Source organism: Neovison vison, chromosome 12 (assembly GCF_020171115.1).
Source record: "Neovison vison isolate M4711 chromosome 12, ASM_NN_V1, whole genome shotgun sequence".
Classification (NCBI taxonomy): Eukaryota; Metazoa; Chordata; class Mammalia; order Carnivora; family Mustelidae; genus Neogale; species Neogale vison.
This window is the reverse complement of record NC_058102.1, coordinates 48,770,126-48,785,984: the sequence shown is the minus strand read 5'-3', so window position 1 is coordinate 48,785,984 and position 15,859 is coordinate 48,770,126. Positions and strand designations below refer to the sequence as shown.

Genomic DNA, 15,859 nt, shown 5'->3' with positions numbered 1-15,859 from the left:
GACTTGTTATCTCGGGAAACTCTGCCCAATGAGAGGGGCTGGCCCTTAAGAGGATCTTCCCGGGTTGCCACACACAGTTTTGCAAACCTGGCTTAAAAGTCTTGAAATAGTTACCTTTGCTTACAGTAGTGGTTGGAAAAATGAAATGGGAATTAAGAAACCTTGTAATACAATAGTCTATACCACCTCATGTTCAAATTTTTTTTTAAGCTCATATTATTTCCATATGGATGGAAGACTTCAGATTTAATTTTATTAAAGATAATTAACATCCCTCTGAAACAGTAGTTATTTATATGTCATTCTACCTCCAGCAAAATATTTATGTTTCACCTGCCACACATATTCTTGACTGGCATTCAAGTGGCTTATTAGCTGTCTTGCCCCTAGCATCTATTCTGTCTTAATGACTTCTATCCTCCAACACTGTTGAAAGTGACTTAAGGCAGTACAGATTCCAGAGGCAGCCTGCCAGATGAAGCAAAGAAGCCGCAAGAAGCATACAATGAAAGAAAAGGGAGTGCAGTTCCCCTGAGATAGGTGTACGTTAACGTAACCATGGTTTTTAATCTCCTCATATACTCTCTTTGTAACTATACATGTCTTAAATAGTAGGTTCGAAAGAAACATAATAGCTAACAGCTGGACTCTTTCTAGCACTTTCTTATCAAGTACCTTCTAGTTTGCAGCCTTCCACAACAAAGAATGCCTCTGCTGCTTAAGCCCAGAAGCTTGATTTATACACTTAGCGTAATGAACCCTGTCAAAATTTTATTACCGATTGGTTTGTACCATAATATATGCATGGAGTGGCTATTGTATAAGGATGACTTATTTTAATGCACTAGAACTTTCCCTTTGTTAACTTTCTCTTAGCCCTGGGAATTGTATTGTCTCCTTTGTTTGTATTTAGATAGCTGCCATTTAGCCAGCTGCCATAAGATAGCTGTCTCCATCTGATTTCTTTGGAGTTACAATTCACATATTAAAGTGGAATCCATATCTTTTATCCCCCTTGGGTAATGAACAGAAAAGATCCTGTCTACAACTGATCCAACACCTGTGTGTTCTGACATAAGAGCTGGTACCCAAGTTAAATCCCAAACTACGAGTACTTATTACAGTCTTCCTGGAACCCACATATGCCAAGGCACTTGCCCCACAAGACAGCCTGGAACCAAGGTGTAATCAAGCCTTTCACTGGTCCCACTGGACTGGGCTATGAATCATCTCCCTTTCTTACCCAGCTGGCACAGATAAATAGCAATTGAACAGCATTTTATCTCCTGAAGAGTATAATTTCCTTAAATTAACATAAGATACTAGCTGTTGTATTCACTTGCAGCTTTTATAAGGCCAGACATATCTCAGGAAGACCTAACTAATCTCAGGAAGCAACCCACACGTGGAAAAAGCCTATTACAGAGTTGAAATCCTCTTAAGGAGATGGAACAGGCAGAATCGTCCTCACAATCACCTGTCTGGGAAATTTGAGCTGATGGGACCTGAACAGCACTGCAGCTCCAAGCAATAACACCACCTTTTGTGCTCAGGTTCATTTTATTGCTGAAATCATTCTGTCACCTGCCTCTTCCCCAGGGGCTGAGCAAATAAGAGATTGTTACATCCATCAGCAAGTCCATCTGGTTCACTGAAACTTATCTCACAAATAGTAGCTGGTCAAAAGATGAGAAAGTGGCACAAAGTGGTCTAATTTTTATAAATCCCCTCCCCCTTACACACACACACACACACACACACACACACACACACAACTTTGTTGGGAAAAGCACCAGCTTTCCTTTCACTGGAGCAGCAACCTGTAAAGTAGTGGATCCTTTCAGAGCATTCAGATATGGCCTACATTGGGGCTGTTACTTGTTCCACTGGATTCTGGTATTTTATTTAGATTACACTTGTAGTGTATCTGTCTTCCGCTGAAAGTGACTTTTTTTCCTAATCTTCATAACCTGGAAGGAGTGCAAATCATTTAGGCTTATACAAAAAGTAATAATGCATTCATAATATAAACAAAAAACAGGAAATTTTTTCCTTAAAGATTCCTGCTAAACATTTTAAGAGTCAGTGGGGATTGTCATACTCATTTTTTAACCATGGGCTAGATTTGTAGCACCATGTCCACCTCCTTGTCTGTAGCTAGACTGGAGTTTCCCAGACTTGGTGCCCTAGTGGTCAAGAATGCATGCTTGCAGCCTCCTAGGTTTGAATCCTCACTCTACTATGAAGCTAATAGTGGCCTAGAGATAATAAATAGTACCTCCATCATGAGATGGTGATGAGAAGTCATTTGGTTAATATAGATGAAATATTTAATAGTGACTAGCTAATCATAACTGCTGCATATTGTCTTGACTATATTCCACAGAACACTAGTTCTAAGAGGTGTTCCTAGAAAAACGAGGGTCTATAGTCAAATAAGATTGGAAATACTTCACACTAATATATTTGAGATCTATAAAGCTATCAGTTAGGTACCACTAAGAAAGGAAAAAGCAGGACACAAAGCTCTCCTGGGGATTTGGCAGTTCTGATTTTGGTTTATTGCTTTCTTGGCACATGCTAGGTAATCCTTTAGTACCCACCTCAGTAACAAAATACACCTTCAATTATGGGATATCTTCCTTTCTTAAGTTCTATCAAGCACTTGGTTGTTGCTTTGCAAGAAAATATGGAATTGTTAAGCTCTCGGTGCTGAAGTTTTGCCACTGTAACATCATACCTATACCCCACTGCTCTGTTTCCATACCTTTTGGCTTATACAGTAACATTTCATTTCAGAGCCAGATCAGGGTGTGATCTTTTGAAGACATTCTGAAGAGCAATTAAACATCACATACATCCTAAGAAGGTACCTAACTCAATTAATGTGATGACAGCAGGAACAGCTGCGACCAAGTTCACACATGCCCAGCAGTGACCTCAGCTGAACAGGTCTCAACGGCTGCCTGCCAACAGCCCGTGTAAGATTCCGCTGTCCAAGAACTATCGCAGGTTCAGAGTGATAAAATTGGGAGTAAAGTACTGCTTAGAATTGATGAAATATTTATGTAGTCCTTTAGGACATCCCCGATGCATGTTTAGCATATTAAAAGTGGAAGGAAGGCCCACAGTAAAGAAACCATCTTCCCTGATTTAAGCCAACATGGTCCAAAAGGACCACACAGCCTTTTTTACAAAGCTAACACCTATCAACCTGTTGGGGTGTGCTGAGATAGAATCTGACAAATCTGAGAATTACAGGACACCTGGGTGGCTCAGTCTTTAGGGGTCTACCTTTGGCTAGGGTCATTAACCCCGGGTTCCTGGGATCTGGCCTCACGTCAGGCTCCCTGGTCGGCAGGAGGCCTGCTTCTCCCTCTCCTACTCCCCCTGCTTGTGTTCACTCTCTCCCAATGGTTATCTCTGTCAAATAGCTAAAATCTTTTTTTTTTTTTAATCTGAGCATTGCAAAGTAATTGGGAGAGAGTTTTGCAGCTCCTTTCTAATCAAGCAACAGCAAGGAGAAGGAAGACTGACCCTGATGGGGTTCACAACATACTACCCCAAAATATGGCAGCTTGGCGTATTGAATATTTTAACCTGGAGGAGTTCGAGAAAAGGGCAGCAGCAAGGAAGGTCAGTCACTCTTTTGCCCTGAAACAGGTCATAAAATCCTTATGCGAGAGTGTCCTCCCTCTACCCAGAGGAAAGGAGCATCCTTGTCTCCAAAGAAAAGTGATGCCCAGACAAATCTTAACGAGCAGGCCTTGCTAGTTTCCCCCAGTTTAGTACACTCACCTCAGACTCTTGAACCCATCATGTTTCTCCACAACTGCCCACTCTTCCTCAAACCCAGCAGAAAGATACATAGATCTGTTTCTTAGGACTTCCTTTCCTTATGAAGGCTTCCGCATCACATAAGACCCATCTATATTCAGTACATCTGTGTGCTGCTTTCCTGTTAATTTGTCTTTGTTAGTTTAACTCTCAGACTCAGCCACGGACTCTGAGAAAGTTAAGTAAAACTTTTTCCTCCTCTACCACCCTGTTTGGTATCAAACACAGAAAAGTAGCCCCCAAAGAACTCCTGGAGACTACTGAGGAGTCAGTCTCTCCATACTTTTAAGGAAAGTACTTGCCTTGATCTTGGTCTAGGGTTCTTATCATGAGGAGACTAACTGCTTTGAACTGGTCAAATTCTAGTTTAATAACAAACAATATTGAGGCTTCAATAGGTGACAAGCCCTGAGCTCAGCAGCAGAGCTAAGAAATGATTATGAAATTTCCCTTTCATCATCTGTAAAAAGGCAATAGTAATGACACAATAATAGTGTTATTGTCCATATGCAATGAAGGAATGGATGGAACTTAAAAAACCTTGTAATAGAATACTGTATCCCACCTTAATTACAGTGCCCGGCACAGATTGTTACAGGGTTCATTCCAGTGAGGAAAATGGAAAGGAAGTGTAAGAAATGCTGAAGGAGCAAGGGCCAGTGTCCCTCCCCTGTCCCTTGCCCTAAAAGGGCAGATTCCTGTAGAGGCCACCAAGCAAATGGCTTACTGTGCTCTGGCTTAGTTTCACTTTAAATTCAATCCATTCTAGTTCCCTTGTGCCTGCAAAAGGACAAGAGCTAAAATGAGGTTTCAACCCACTTGGCATGTGGCCATCTACCCCTTGCAAATGCTCGGGTAGGGCAGAGCAAAGCAGCAACTTGTTCTGCCTTCAGCTTGGCATTTGGGATGAGAACCGGCAGTGAGACGATCTGTTAGTTGGGGGAGAGAGGAGGTGTGTAGGAACATAGGGAGGTAGGCTGGAGACAAAAGTCAACTCAAGCCTCTCACTTCCAGCCCCAGAATTGCAAGCCAAGTGAAGAGTGGTATCTCAGGTCCTGCCTGACGGTCCCCACTGACCCTCTGAACCCGAGGCCACTGAGAACTTTGTGAGATAGCCAGGCCCACCTTCACTGGAGTTAGAACCAGACTAGGTACAGAGGTTTTAAAGGCAGAGCTACAGTCCTCAAGGCACCTACTTCACAGCCAGGCTTCCAGCTCTTCCTCCTGGCCAGCGAGGCACAGCCAGCCACTCCTACACTTCTGTAGTGCTTCTACTACTCAGAGCTTCTCAGAGCAAGGTGTCAGAACTTAGAAGCTAAGCCTCCTGCGGGAAAAGAGAATGGTTTAAAGGGGGTTATTTGTATCAGTACCATGCTGTCTTGGTGAACACAGCTGTGTAATATAACTTGAAATCAGGCAACGTGATGCCCCTAGCTTTGTTTTCCTTTTTCAACATTTCTATGGCCATTCAGGGTATTTTCTGGTTCCATTCAAATATTAGGACTCTTTGTTCCAGCACTTTGAAAACATACCATTGGTATTTTGATTGGGGTGGCGTTGAAAATATGGATTGCTCTGGGCAGCATAGACATTTTGACAATGTTTATTCTCCTGATCCATGAATGTTTTTCCATCTTTTTGAGTCTTCTTCAATTTCCTTTGTAAGAGTTCTATAGATTCTAGAGTATAGGTCCTTTATCTCTTTGGTTAGGTTTCCTAACATAATAAAATTAAATTAAAAAAATAAAGGGTGGTATTTAGAAGATGGGAAAACTATTAAATCAGCTTACTTTCTTTTTCTGTTTTTTATCTTGACTCAAAAGGAGGGGAGGAAAAATGGGGACATGTTATCACTAAAAAAATGACTACTGGCAGAAAGTTGCAAGGGCATCGGTTCTGAATGTTCTCTTCAAAGTGAGATACTGTTTTTTGCTGCTGTAGGGTCAGGTCTCATCCTATTAGTCTGGTGACTAAAAGCTACTTGGTAACATGGAAAAACTTATTTAAAATACTCACTAGGGAATACATATGCTTCATTGCTATAGATTAAGTGTTGTAATAAGGATAGCTTGTCTTCATGTGCCAAACCTCATTCAAAAGAACAAAGAATATCAAATTTTTAAAAATCTAACTGAACTTGCTTTAAAAATGTTATCTTATAGAGTCAGCCTTGTTGTCTGATATCCATCTGATACCCCATGTATGGGTAACTGCTGTTATTTGATTTCATTCCTCTTAAAGATTCCCTTAAAGGATTACAGTTAGAGCTATCTACTTATGGTGACTTCTTAATAGCTGAAGCAAAAGACACAGAGACATTGAAACTTCAGTAATTGGCAACAGTAACAAACCTGATAGCTCTAAGTTGGGTTTGGCTTCTCCTTTCCATGCAGACATTAATAACAGTAAGGAACAACTTGTGGAATCAACAAAGATTATCCCCACCTAAAAGGAGGGAAGGAAGAACAAGGTATAAGAGAACAAAGGAATCAAAAAATGAGCTGCCCAGATTCACACCCGTGAGAATGAGTGGAGGATTATAGAAGAGAAGAAAGGTGGAGGTAGAGGTATAGGGATGCAATCAGGGAAAGTTTAGTACAGAAGATATTGGCAAACCAGTAAGGAACTTGAAGATAGTAAGAGGAGAGAGTTAATCCTATTTTTGTGGCAGCCTCTACAACTGCCTGAAGGATGGAGAGAGGCCACAGAGAAAAATATGGCATATATCATTGGTTTCCATGGCTATGACTGACAGTGTCACCATCAGAGCATTATGACTTCAGAATAGGAATGAAGATGTAATCACCAATAATAGCATATATTAACATATTCCTTTTAAATCACTCCTCAAGCTCTTAGTATTTATTCACTAATTTTTACAACACCTATGACATAAAGAGTATTACCCATTTTATTTCAGACATTAAGAAACCCAAACCAGAGTGCTTCAAATAGACACAATTCTGAAAAGCAGTATTACTACTAATCTTTCACCACACAATATAAACTTGAGAGATATTCTACGTGAAAGACTGTTTCATTGGTTTCATGATAAGTAATGTATTTTGAGCTAATTATTTTTGGAAAATGTACTAGCATTGTATGGAAGAAAAAACATTTCTAACAACTATTCATATGTTTCTTCTTTGCTTACAAAACAAGAAAAAGCAGAAATTTCAACCATTTCAACAGCTCATCATTGCTTTCCAAACTTTTTGCATCAAAGATTGCTAGTCTATCTTCCCCTTATTGCAACTGGCATTATTTCAGGCTTTTTATATTTTTTTCTGGGCTTTGTTTCACTTAGTCTTCTGTTTCCCCTTTCTCTCCCCCTTCATTTATCTGAACCATAACCCCTTTCAACACACTTTTAAAACCAGGGTGATACATGTAACCATATCACTCTAAAATTCTTAGTAGAACTAATTAACATGAAAAGGAAGTTTGTATAGCAGTGGAGTAGGCTTTGGAGTTGGACACTCTGGGTTCTAATTGTGCTTCTGCCACCTCCTAGCAGGGTGAGCTTGGACTAACCACTTTCCTAACTTTAAAATAAGATAATAGTATGTACTTCACAGAGTTGTGAGAATGAAATTGAATATATAGATGTATACAGATATATAGAGAGCACTTAACAATTATTATTGGTGGGGCTTGAAAACCCAGGAGTGTTTCCCTAGGTGGGTCTCCTTCCATTTTCTCATATCCTATTCCACATTTCTTACCTTGGCTCTAAAGTCTCTTGACACTTAACTCCTTCCAGATGGTTCTCTCCATTAACATCATGAGGACCAAGAGAAGAAAGCTCAGAAAAACTATGTCTACCCTCAGTACTTATTAGGACCTCAGTAAGTAGCTGAGGGACTGTAGATTCAGAGACCAAAGTTTTCTTCCTGTGTGCCCTCTTACTACTTGTGTGATCTCAGGCAAGCTATTTAACTTCTCAGACCTTCATTTTCTTCTTCCACAAGATGTCATCAATACTTCATAGGGAGTCATAGGGATATTGTGAAGGTTAAATGTGATTATGAATATGAGAATTGCCTTGTGCAAGAGCATGGCACACAATAAATACTGAATAAAGTGTGAACTGGTTGTGACTATGAATTTTAAATATTCCCTACCTTCTCACTTTCCTCAAATTTAACAATTCCGGTATATCCTATAATACAGTTGCTAAAATCATGTAGTAAAAGAATATTTATTGACATGAGACAATGCTTATAATATATTACTAAGTGAAAAGAAGTATTTGTATCAATTTTTGTTTTTGTTTTTAAAAAGCCACACACACACAAAGAAAAAGGGGCTGTAAGGATTTTTACAAAACTGTTGACGATGATTATCTCTAAAATGGTATGGGTGTGGTTTCCCTGTTTTCTAAGTGTCCTGAATTAAGCATGAATCCTTTTCCTTTTAGGAAGAAAATGTAAAACTAAAATTTAAAAAGGAAACTATGGCAACTTTTAAAAAGTATTATATTCTTAGGTACATAAAGCTCGACCATGGAAGAAAAGCAGTAAAAGCAGCAGGGAACATGGAGAGAGGAAGAAGCAGCCAAGAGCTGGGGGGAAGGGAGAGAGAAGAAAAGAGGTCAGAGAGAGGACATGGGTCAAGTCAGGGCTAAGACTCAGAAAGAGCCCTGTCTTCTTCCAAACATTTGTTTCTGGGACCTCCAAAAAGCCTGTGGGTAAACAGGGCTGTGTCCTGGCTGGGCAAGCCACCGCATTCCAGTTCCACCAGAGAACTAGGAGTCAGTGGGCTTCTGAGCCCTGGTGGTTTTGAACTGCCTATCTTTTCTCTCTCAGGACCATAGAAAGGGTGATATCCTTGCCTGCTTACAGAAAACCTAAAGGATGACCCAGGTGGCCTCTAATATGGCCTTCAAGCCTAGGAGACTTTGGTTCACTAGGGTAAATGAGCAATAAACCAAAAGCTCTTGCCACTAGGTGGCATGCCCCAAATACTATTTCACTTTGAAACTGGCAGAAAAGTTGAACCAGACACCCTCTAAGTCCAAAGCATCATTAGAGGCAACAAGATGAAGACCATTTAAGGTTTTGAGTTTCTCCCTGGTAAAAACAAACAAGAACAATAACCGCCTCCACAGCACTTCTCTCCAGATAATAAATTCAGTCTATTTCTCATGGACACCCCTGAAAGTCTCCTTGGAAGATTCTCCTTCCCCCACCTTCTCCCCCATTCCCCTTTCCAGTCCCCATCTGTTGGTCTGTAACCAAAAACCCCATCCTTGGCCAACCAAAATAAACAGGTGCCCCCACAATCCTCCAAAAGTAAAAATAGGTCTTTGGAATGAATCATCATTGAATAATGTCCAACCATATGCTAATAATGTCAGATTAGCATTAGATGAAGGAGGACAAGAAAAGTCCTAATGTGGGCTCTGTTATTGTTGAGGGAAAACAAGAATGGTCTTCAGCCCAAAATGAATGTATTCCTTTTAACCTAATAAGTTTCTCCTACTGAATAGCAGTGCTACAAGCAAGACCTGGTTGTTTAGCTAGAGCTATCAGTCATTTCCATCTTGCTGTCTGGTCTCCTACGTTACACGCTATTGGAAATTCTGTAAGAAGAGACTTGTGTTCAGATGGCTAAAGAGAGGGACCATTTTGGAGCACATGAAAAGAGCACCCAGAGAGGAGGGGACAGGGTAGGACCTGGAATTTGAGGATTCTACACGTGGCTACTGAGGCTCACTGAACTCTTGGCATTTTTGAGGGAGGAGAAGAGAATGGAGAAACAATTAAAGGGAAGTGCTGAAAGAAAGGGATGTGGCAAGACACACTTTGCATAATTTGCAGATTTGCCTAGGACTATCTGGATCATAAAGCCCTAGTGATGAAATATGAAGAAATATAGGCAGTTTGGTATTTTCTGATTATATAACTCTACTAGGAAACTGCCCCTATTCCCTGTTATTTAAGTAAATTAACTATATGAGATATGACAATAAATATAAGAACAGATTTTTTAAAACAAACTCCCATGTATATTCACACAAATGAGTACTATCCCTTTCAAAGTTGGAAACTTAGGAAGCTGATCACTCATTTTAATGATGCAAGCCATTTGGGGAGTCCCTCTTTTTTAATTGATTTTAGCAACTGACACATATCTTTTGAAAAGCCACAGTACTAAAAAAAAAAATCATTCTTTCTGAAGATGGATTTCACTTGTTGATAGAACCAAAGTCATTTGAAGCTAAACCTGGCAAAAAAAAAAAAAAAGAAGGATGATCGATAAGAATGTTCTATTTTTGGTCAAAAATGAGATGACTTTGAAGTACTGATTAGAAGTATGTGCTCTGGATTCAAACTGGGCCACAATACCCATTCCAGTATTTCATAGCTCTGAGAATATAAGCAAGTTTGAAATCATTCTGTTCCTCAGTTTTGTCATCTGTAAAATGCAGATGATAATATTAACTACCTGACCATGTTAATATGCAATTAAATTAGATAATGCAAATAAAATATTTCCATGGTACTGGAATATACTGTTTACTAAATAAATAGTCATATTGGTAGGCAATAGCTGTAATAGAAGTGGTGACAACCACAGTAAAATGTGGCTTATGAACTCAAAGAGGCAATTTAAAAAGTAGTACACAACCTCCCAAAGTAGCAGCTTTTTAATAACCAACCACACTGATTTGCATATGTGATCTGATTTTAATTCTTCTTTTTTGCTCAGAGCCAATCCTTATTTAGACTCAGGTCGTACGTATTTCCAAAGATCTCTTCCAATCAGTGGAAAATATTTTAACAGGAGTTTCTGCATCAGTGGTTTTAAATTATTATGCCAATACATTTGAATTAAGAAGCCCTATTTTCTAGACTTGCCCAATTGTATGTCTTTTGTTAATTCACAAGAAAGATGTACAAGGCTATTGCAGATCATTTTAAAAACTACTAACATAAATCTAATCAATCAATCAACAAATAATTATTGAGCATGAATTTTGGACTGAATGGGCTGGCCCCTGTTCTAGCCACCAGAGATTTAGAGATGAACCAAATAGACATACCAGACCAGTAGGAAGTTTTTAGATTCTTAAAACTACTTTTAGTTAAAAACAAAAACAAAAAACTGTTTCTAGCTAAGTGCTCTCCCCACACACACCACACAAACACAGGCAGACGAGGCATCACCTCTAGAACACCCAAGACAATAGTGATCACCTCCAGAGAGTAACCATTTTATACCATTTTGTACTGAGTTACCATACATGTGCATTATCTTTGCAAAAAATAGAGAGAAGCTAAAAATTAAACTTTTTTTAAAGATTTATTTATTTGAGAGAGAGAGAGAGAAAGAGCACGAGCTGGGGGGAGGGGAGAGTGGGAGGCAGGGAGAGAGGCAGAAGGAGTGAATCTTTAAGCAGGCTCTTCGATGTGCAGAACCTGGCATGGGGCTCAATACCATGACCCATGAGATCACACCCTGAGCTGAAACCAAGAATCCAATGCTTAACTGACTAAGCCACCAGGTGCCCCTAAAATTTTAAACTTTTATATAAACCAAGAAATTAATAGTTTACAATCTGATCCATCTATTTTAATTATCTTTGTGCATCCCTCTTAACTCAGAAAATTAAGTTGTTCACTGTGATATAGACTGCTATTGATCCCCAGCCGATTAATTACTCCTAATTTCCCTTGTAAGCACACAATAACAGCTGTGCAATCTATCAATCCATGTGCACCAGTGACAGCCTGTTGAAATGCTTTACTAAATAAACTTGGTTGTGGCAGGGTTATCAGGATCTCACTGCCCAGCTGGGTAACCGTTCTGTAGCTGGCCAAAGGGTTTACAACCCACATAGCCAAGCCATCCAGCATCCTCCTCATCTATCAGTAGCATGTCTCCCAGAGGCATTAAGCAGTGACTTTCCTCCATGAATGCTGAGGCTCATTTTCCTTTTTGAAGCTCGTTGCACTGTGCTTGATTCCAGAGAGCAGTATGTCCTTCAGCTTTAACCTTGTCAAGAAATCCATCAATCAGTCTATCAGCAAACATTATTAATCATCTTCTGTGTTCAAGGAACCATAATAGATGCTTTGGGGGATGTCAAGAAATACAAAATGTGGTTTCCAATCTATAAGAGTTTATAGTCTAGTGCAAGAGATAGAACATGTAACAATTCAAAGTAGAATCATAAAGGGTAGAATATTTTAAAAGTGACAAATTAGGAGGTGAAGGGGGAATGAGAACTAACATTTATCAAATGCCTATACACTGTACTAGGTGCTTCATATATGCTTTTCACTTAATCATTCTGCCAGCTTTTTTTCACTTAATCATTCTGCTTTTAACTCCATTTTATAGATCTAGAGATGAAGAAAGTTGCCTAAAATCACATAGATAGGTAGTGGCAGCACTTGCATTAAAACTTCAGTAAATTTGATTCCAAGGCTCTGCTCTGCTGACTCTAGAGCTTTGTTCTTCCCTATGTGTATTATACTTCCCCACAGAAAATAAATGCCCTGGGAATTAATTGGAATGCCTGCTCACTTGAAATGATAACATTAGATATCATGAATAGGGTGCGAAAACTGAGGAAAGCTTTCAGTGGGTTAAAAAGCCAAAGGTAGGTAGAATATTGTAAGGTAAGAGGAATTATATTTCTATTTGTAAGAAAGGCCTACACTGTGGTGTAAAGATGGAAAATCCCAAGCAGTCACCTGTTCTTCAATACAGGTTGTGAGAACATGTAGGTACTTCAGACATCAGCTGGTTTATAAATAAGTGGGCTCTTCTTGGGAGGTTTACCCATGGGAATACACTGGAATGGCATAGGCCTGGTGTGTCTTAAAACTTTTTATGTTGGGGTACCTGGGTGGTACAATTGGTTTAGCGACTAACTCTTAGCTTTGGCTCAGGTTATGATCTCAGGGTCATGAGATCAAGCCCTGTGTTGGGCTCTGCACTCAGCAGAGTCTGCTTGGGATTCTCTCTCCCTTTCCCTCTGCCCCTCCTACTCCTGTTCTCTTTCTCTCTACAATAAATAAATAAATCTTAAACACACACACACATGCACACACACAAAAACCTTATATGTCCTTATATGTCTCCTTAGGGATTCTTGGTGTGTATGTCAGGAACCCACCATATACGACCAGCACTATTACTTGGTTATAAGTAATGAATATATTAAAACAAACATAGATATTTTGGAGTAGGATCCAAAGTTAACATTAATTTTTAAAAAGGTTTTATTTATTTATTCATGAGAGACAGAGAGAAAGGGAGACAGAAGCAGTGGGAAAAGCAGGCTTCCTGCAGAGCAGGCAAGAGTAGAGACTCGAGCCCAGGACTCTGGGATCAGGACACAAGCCAAAGGCAGATGCCTAACTGACTGAGCTACCCAGATACCCTGACATTAATTTTTTTTTTTAATACAAGGCATTAATGCAATGCCTAGCTTGTAGTGGGAGTCATCACGAGCGTTAGGAACTGGCCCAGACAACTGGTAATAATAGGTTACTGTCCTCTGCCTTTGGACATTTCTCAGAATTTGAGAAGTACTAGTATGGACAAGACACATACAGGGCATGGCACATGATATGTGGAAGCAAAGGGAAAGGAAAGGAGGTCCAAGTCTCCATGTTCTGGTCTCCCATGTCATCCATACTCTCATATTGTTTTTATTTCTTGTACTAACTTGTTAAAAAAATCTCTCATTAGGACATTTTATGCATTGCCTTGTCCTAATAAGTCATCCTTCACTTTGCTGTTTGTCTTAACCCCACATCTGATCTATCAACAAATCTTGTCTCTAGCTTGGAAATATATCCAGAGTCCACAGTGTCACCACGTCTACTGCCAACACCCTGGCCCAAAGCTCATCTTCACTCTCATGCATTCAGGATAGCCTCCTAACTGGTTCCCCATTTTGGCTCTTACTCCCAGAGTCTACTCTCAATAGCAGCTGGAGGGATCCTGTTACAGCCTACCTCACATCATGGGAGTGCTCTGCTCAAAATCCCTGGTGATATCCTGTACCCTCCAGAGTCAAAACCCAAGGCCTCCACATGGCTTCCAAGGTCCATGAAATCCTTTCCAGCACCCTCTTCTGTTCTTCCTGTCCTCACCATTCCCCAGGCATATTTGTTCTACTGTTTCTGAGTAAGCCAAACCCCTTCCTCCTCAGGGCTCTTGTACGTTCTCTTCCTTCTCCCTGGAATACCCTTCCCTGAGACATCCACATGGCATTTCCTCCACTCCCCTCCAGATCACTACACAAATGTCACATTTTCATTGAGGACTGTCCTATCTTTGCAAAGCCCTCACGTGCCCTGCTAGCAACATCTGACATAACACATGTTATACTTGATCATCGTTTACCTCCCTCCACTAAAATGCCCATTCCACAAAGGCAAGGATTTTTATCATTTCATTTACTCCCAGCACCTTGAACAGTGCCTGATACTTAGTTGGTAGGCAACAAATAGTAGTTGAAGGACTGAATTTGGTAGTCTTTAGCCCAAAGGTTTTTTTTTTTTTTTTAATAAAGCACAGATCAAACTAAACTACCTGCCAAGAAGCAAAGAGAAATTGCATTTAAATAAAATTTAAAAGAAGATGTAGAATTTGTATAGTATAATCTTACTTTTGTTGTTGATATGTTTGGGAATATATTATTGGCCACTAACTGTATGCTAGCTGTTTGATAAACATACCATACATAGGCCATGTGTTATATTCTTATATAAATGTTTGCAACTGCATGAACAAAGCTCCAAAGAAATACATACCAAACCTTTGGACAATGGGAACAAGGTTTGAGGGGGCAAGAGAAGACTAGCTTTACTTTATACCTGTCTCATTAGTTAAGTGATTTTTAACAAAAATGTATTATTTTATAATTTAAAAAATATCTGAAAAGACTGGATATCAATCTTTTTTTTTTTTTTTAAAGATTTTATTTATTTATTTATTTGGCAGAGAGATAGAGCCAGAGAGCACAAGCAGGGGGAGCAGCAGAGACAGAATGAGAAGTAGGCTCCCCACTGAGCAGGGGGCTCTATCCCAGGACCCTGGGACCACAACCCAAGCTGAAGGCAGTAACTCAACCAATCGAGCCACCCAGGCAACCCATTACCAGTCTTATTTCTATTGAAAGCTTTCCGTTTTCATTTTTAACTTCTCACAGGATGATTTCCTTTGGATCTGGGGCCTGGGATAAGTTGCATGACTATAATTCTCTCAGGAATTCTTTCTCGACTACTATAGAAAATATTACAAGTGTCAGTGCCATCCAGAAAACAGAATTACAATGCCCTTTTTTTCCCCTTTGGGTTGCATTTTGTTTTAAGGTATCTTGTTCCAATTGATGTGGTTATGAAATGAGAACTATTACATACAAGAATGCCGCAATCCACATTTTCTGCCTATCTGTATGTCCCACATCTTCTTAAGATTTTTATCAGCTCAGTAACTACAATTTCCACATCTGTAGGATAACAGCATGGTGCAATAGTCCTTTGCAATGCTGCAGACCTAACAGAAAGACGCCATGCCCGGCCGCAGTTTCACAACACACAGGGTCTTTCCGCTCTGCTGGACAGATGCCCAGAAAGGCTAGGCAGAGGATTCTTAAGGTCTCCACACAGAGACCAGGCCTGTCAGAGCTGCGGGGGTTCCACACAGGCAGCAAGGGGTAATATGTGTGCCCCAATCTGCCAGTGTCCCTCTGGCTCATATTTGTGGTTGAGCTGAGCAACTGGGGCTGCTCACGGGCAGCGGAGACTCCACTACTATCCCATGTGGGTTTTTACTGCCCGCTTGTGAGACTTACTTCTGCCTCTCAGTGACAACGCCTTTTCCCAGGCTGAGCCCACAGGAAGTCAGGCCGGGAGGGGAGGAGGCGTCGTAAGTTGTGGGAACCACACAAACTCCAAACACTGCTGACAAGATCTACTCCACCCCTCACTCAAGAAACAGGCTCAGAACCAGCTTTATTCCTTTCCCCTAACCCCCAGCCCTCTGGCCCTGAAGG

General features: G+C 40.2%; 1 long non-coding RNA gene across 2 annotated transcripts in view; it reads left to right on the top strand.

Annotated features, from left to right (window-relative positions):
* Positions 1 to 15,859, top strand: part of LOC122891942 — a 114,691-nt gene that overhangs the window by 14,091 nt on the left and 84,741 nt on the right. The window contains exon 3 of one of the 2 annotated variants that reach the window (XR_006381339.1): positions 2,800 to 2,981. The exons of the other annotated variant lie outside the window; for it this stretch is intronic. This is a non-coding gene — a long non-coding RNA (uncharacterized LOC122891942). The remainder of the gene's footprint in view (positions 1 to 2,799; positions 2,982 to 15,859) is intronic. 2 annotated transcript variants of the gene reach the window in all.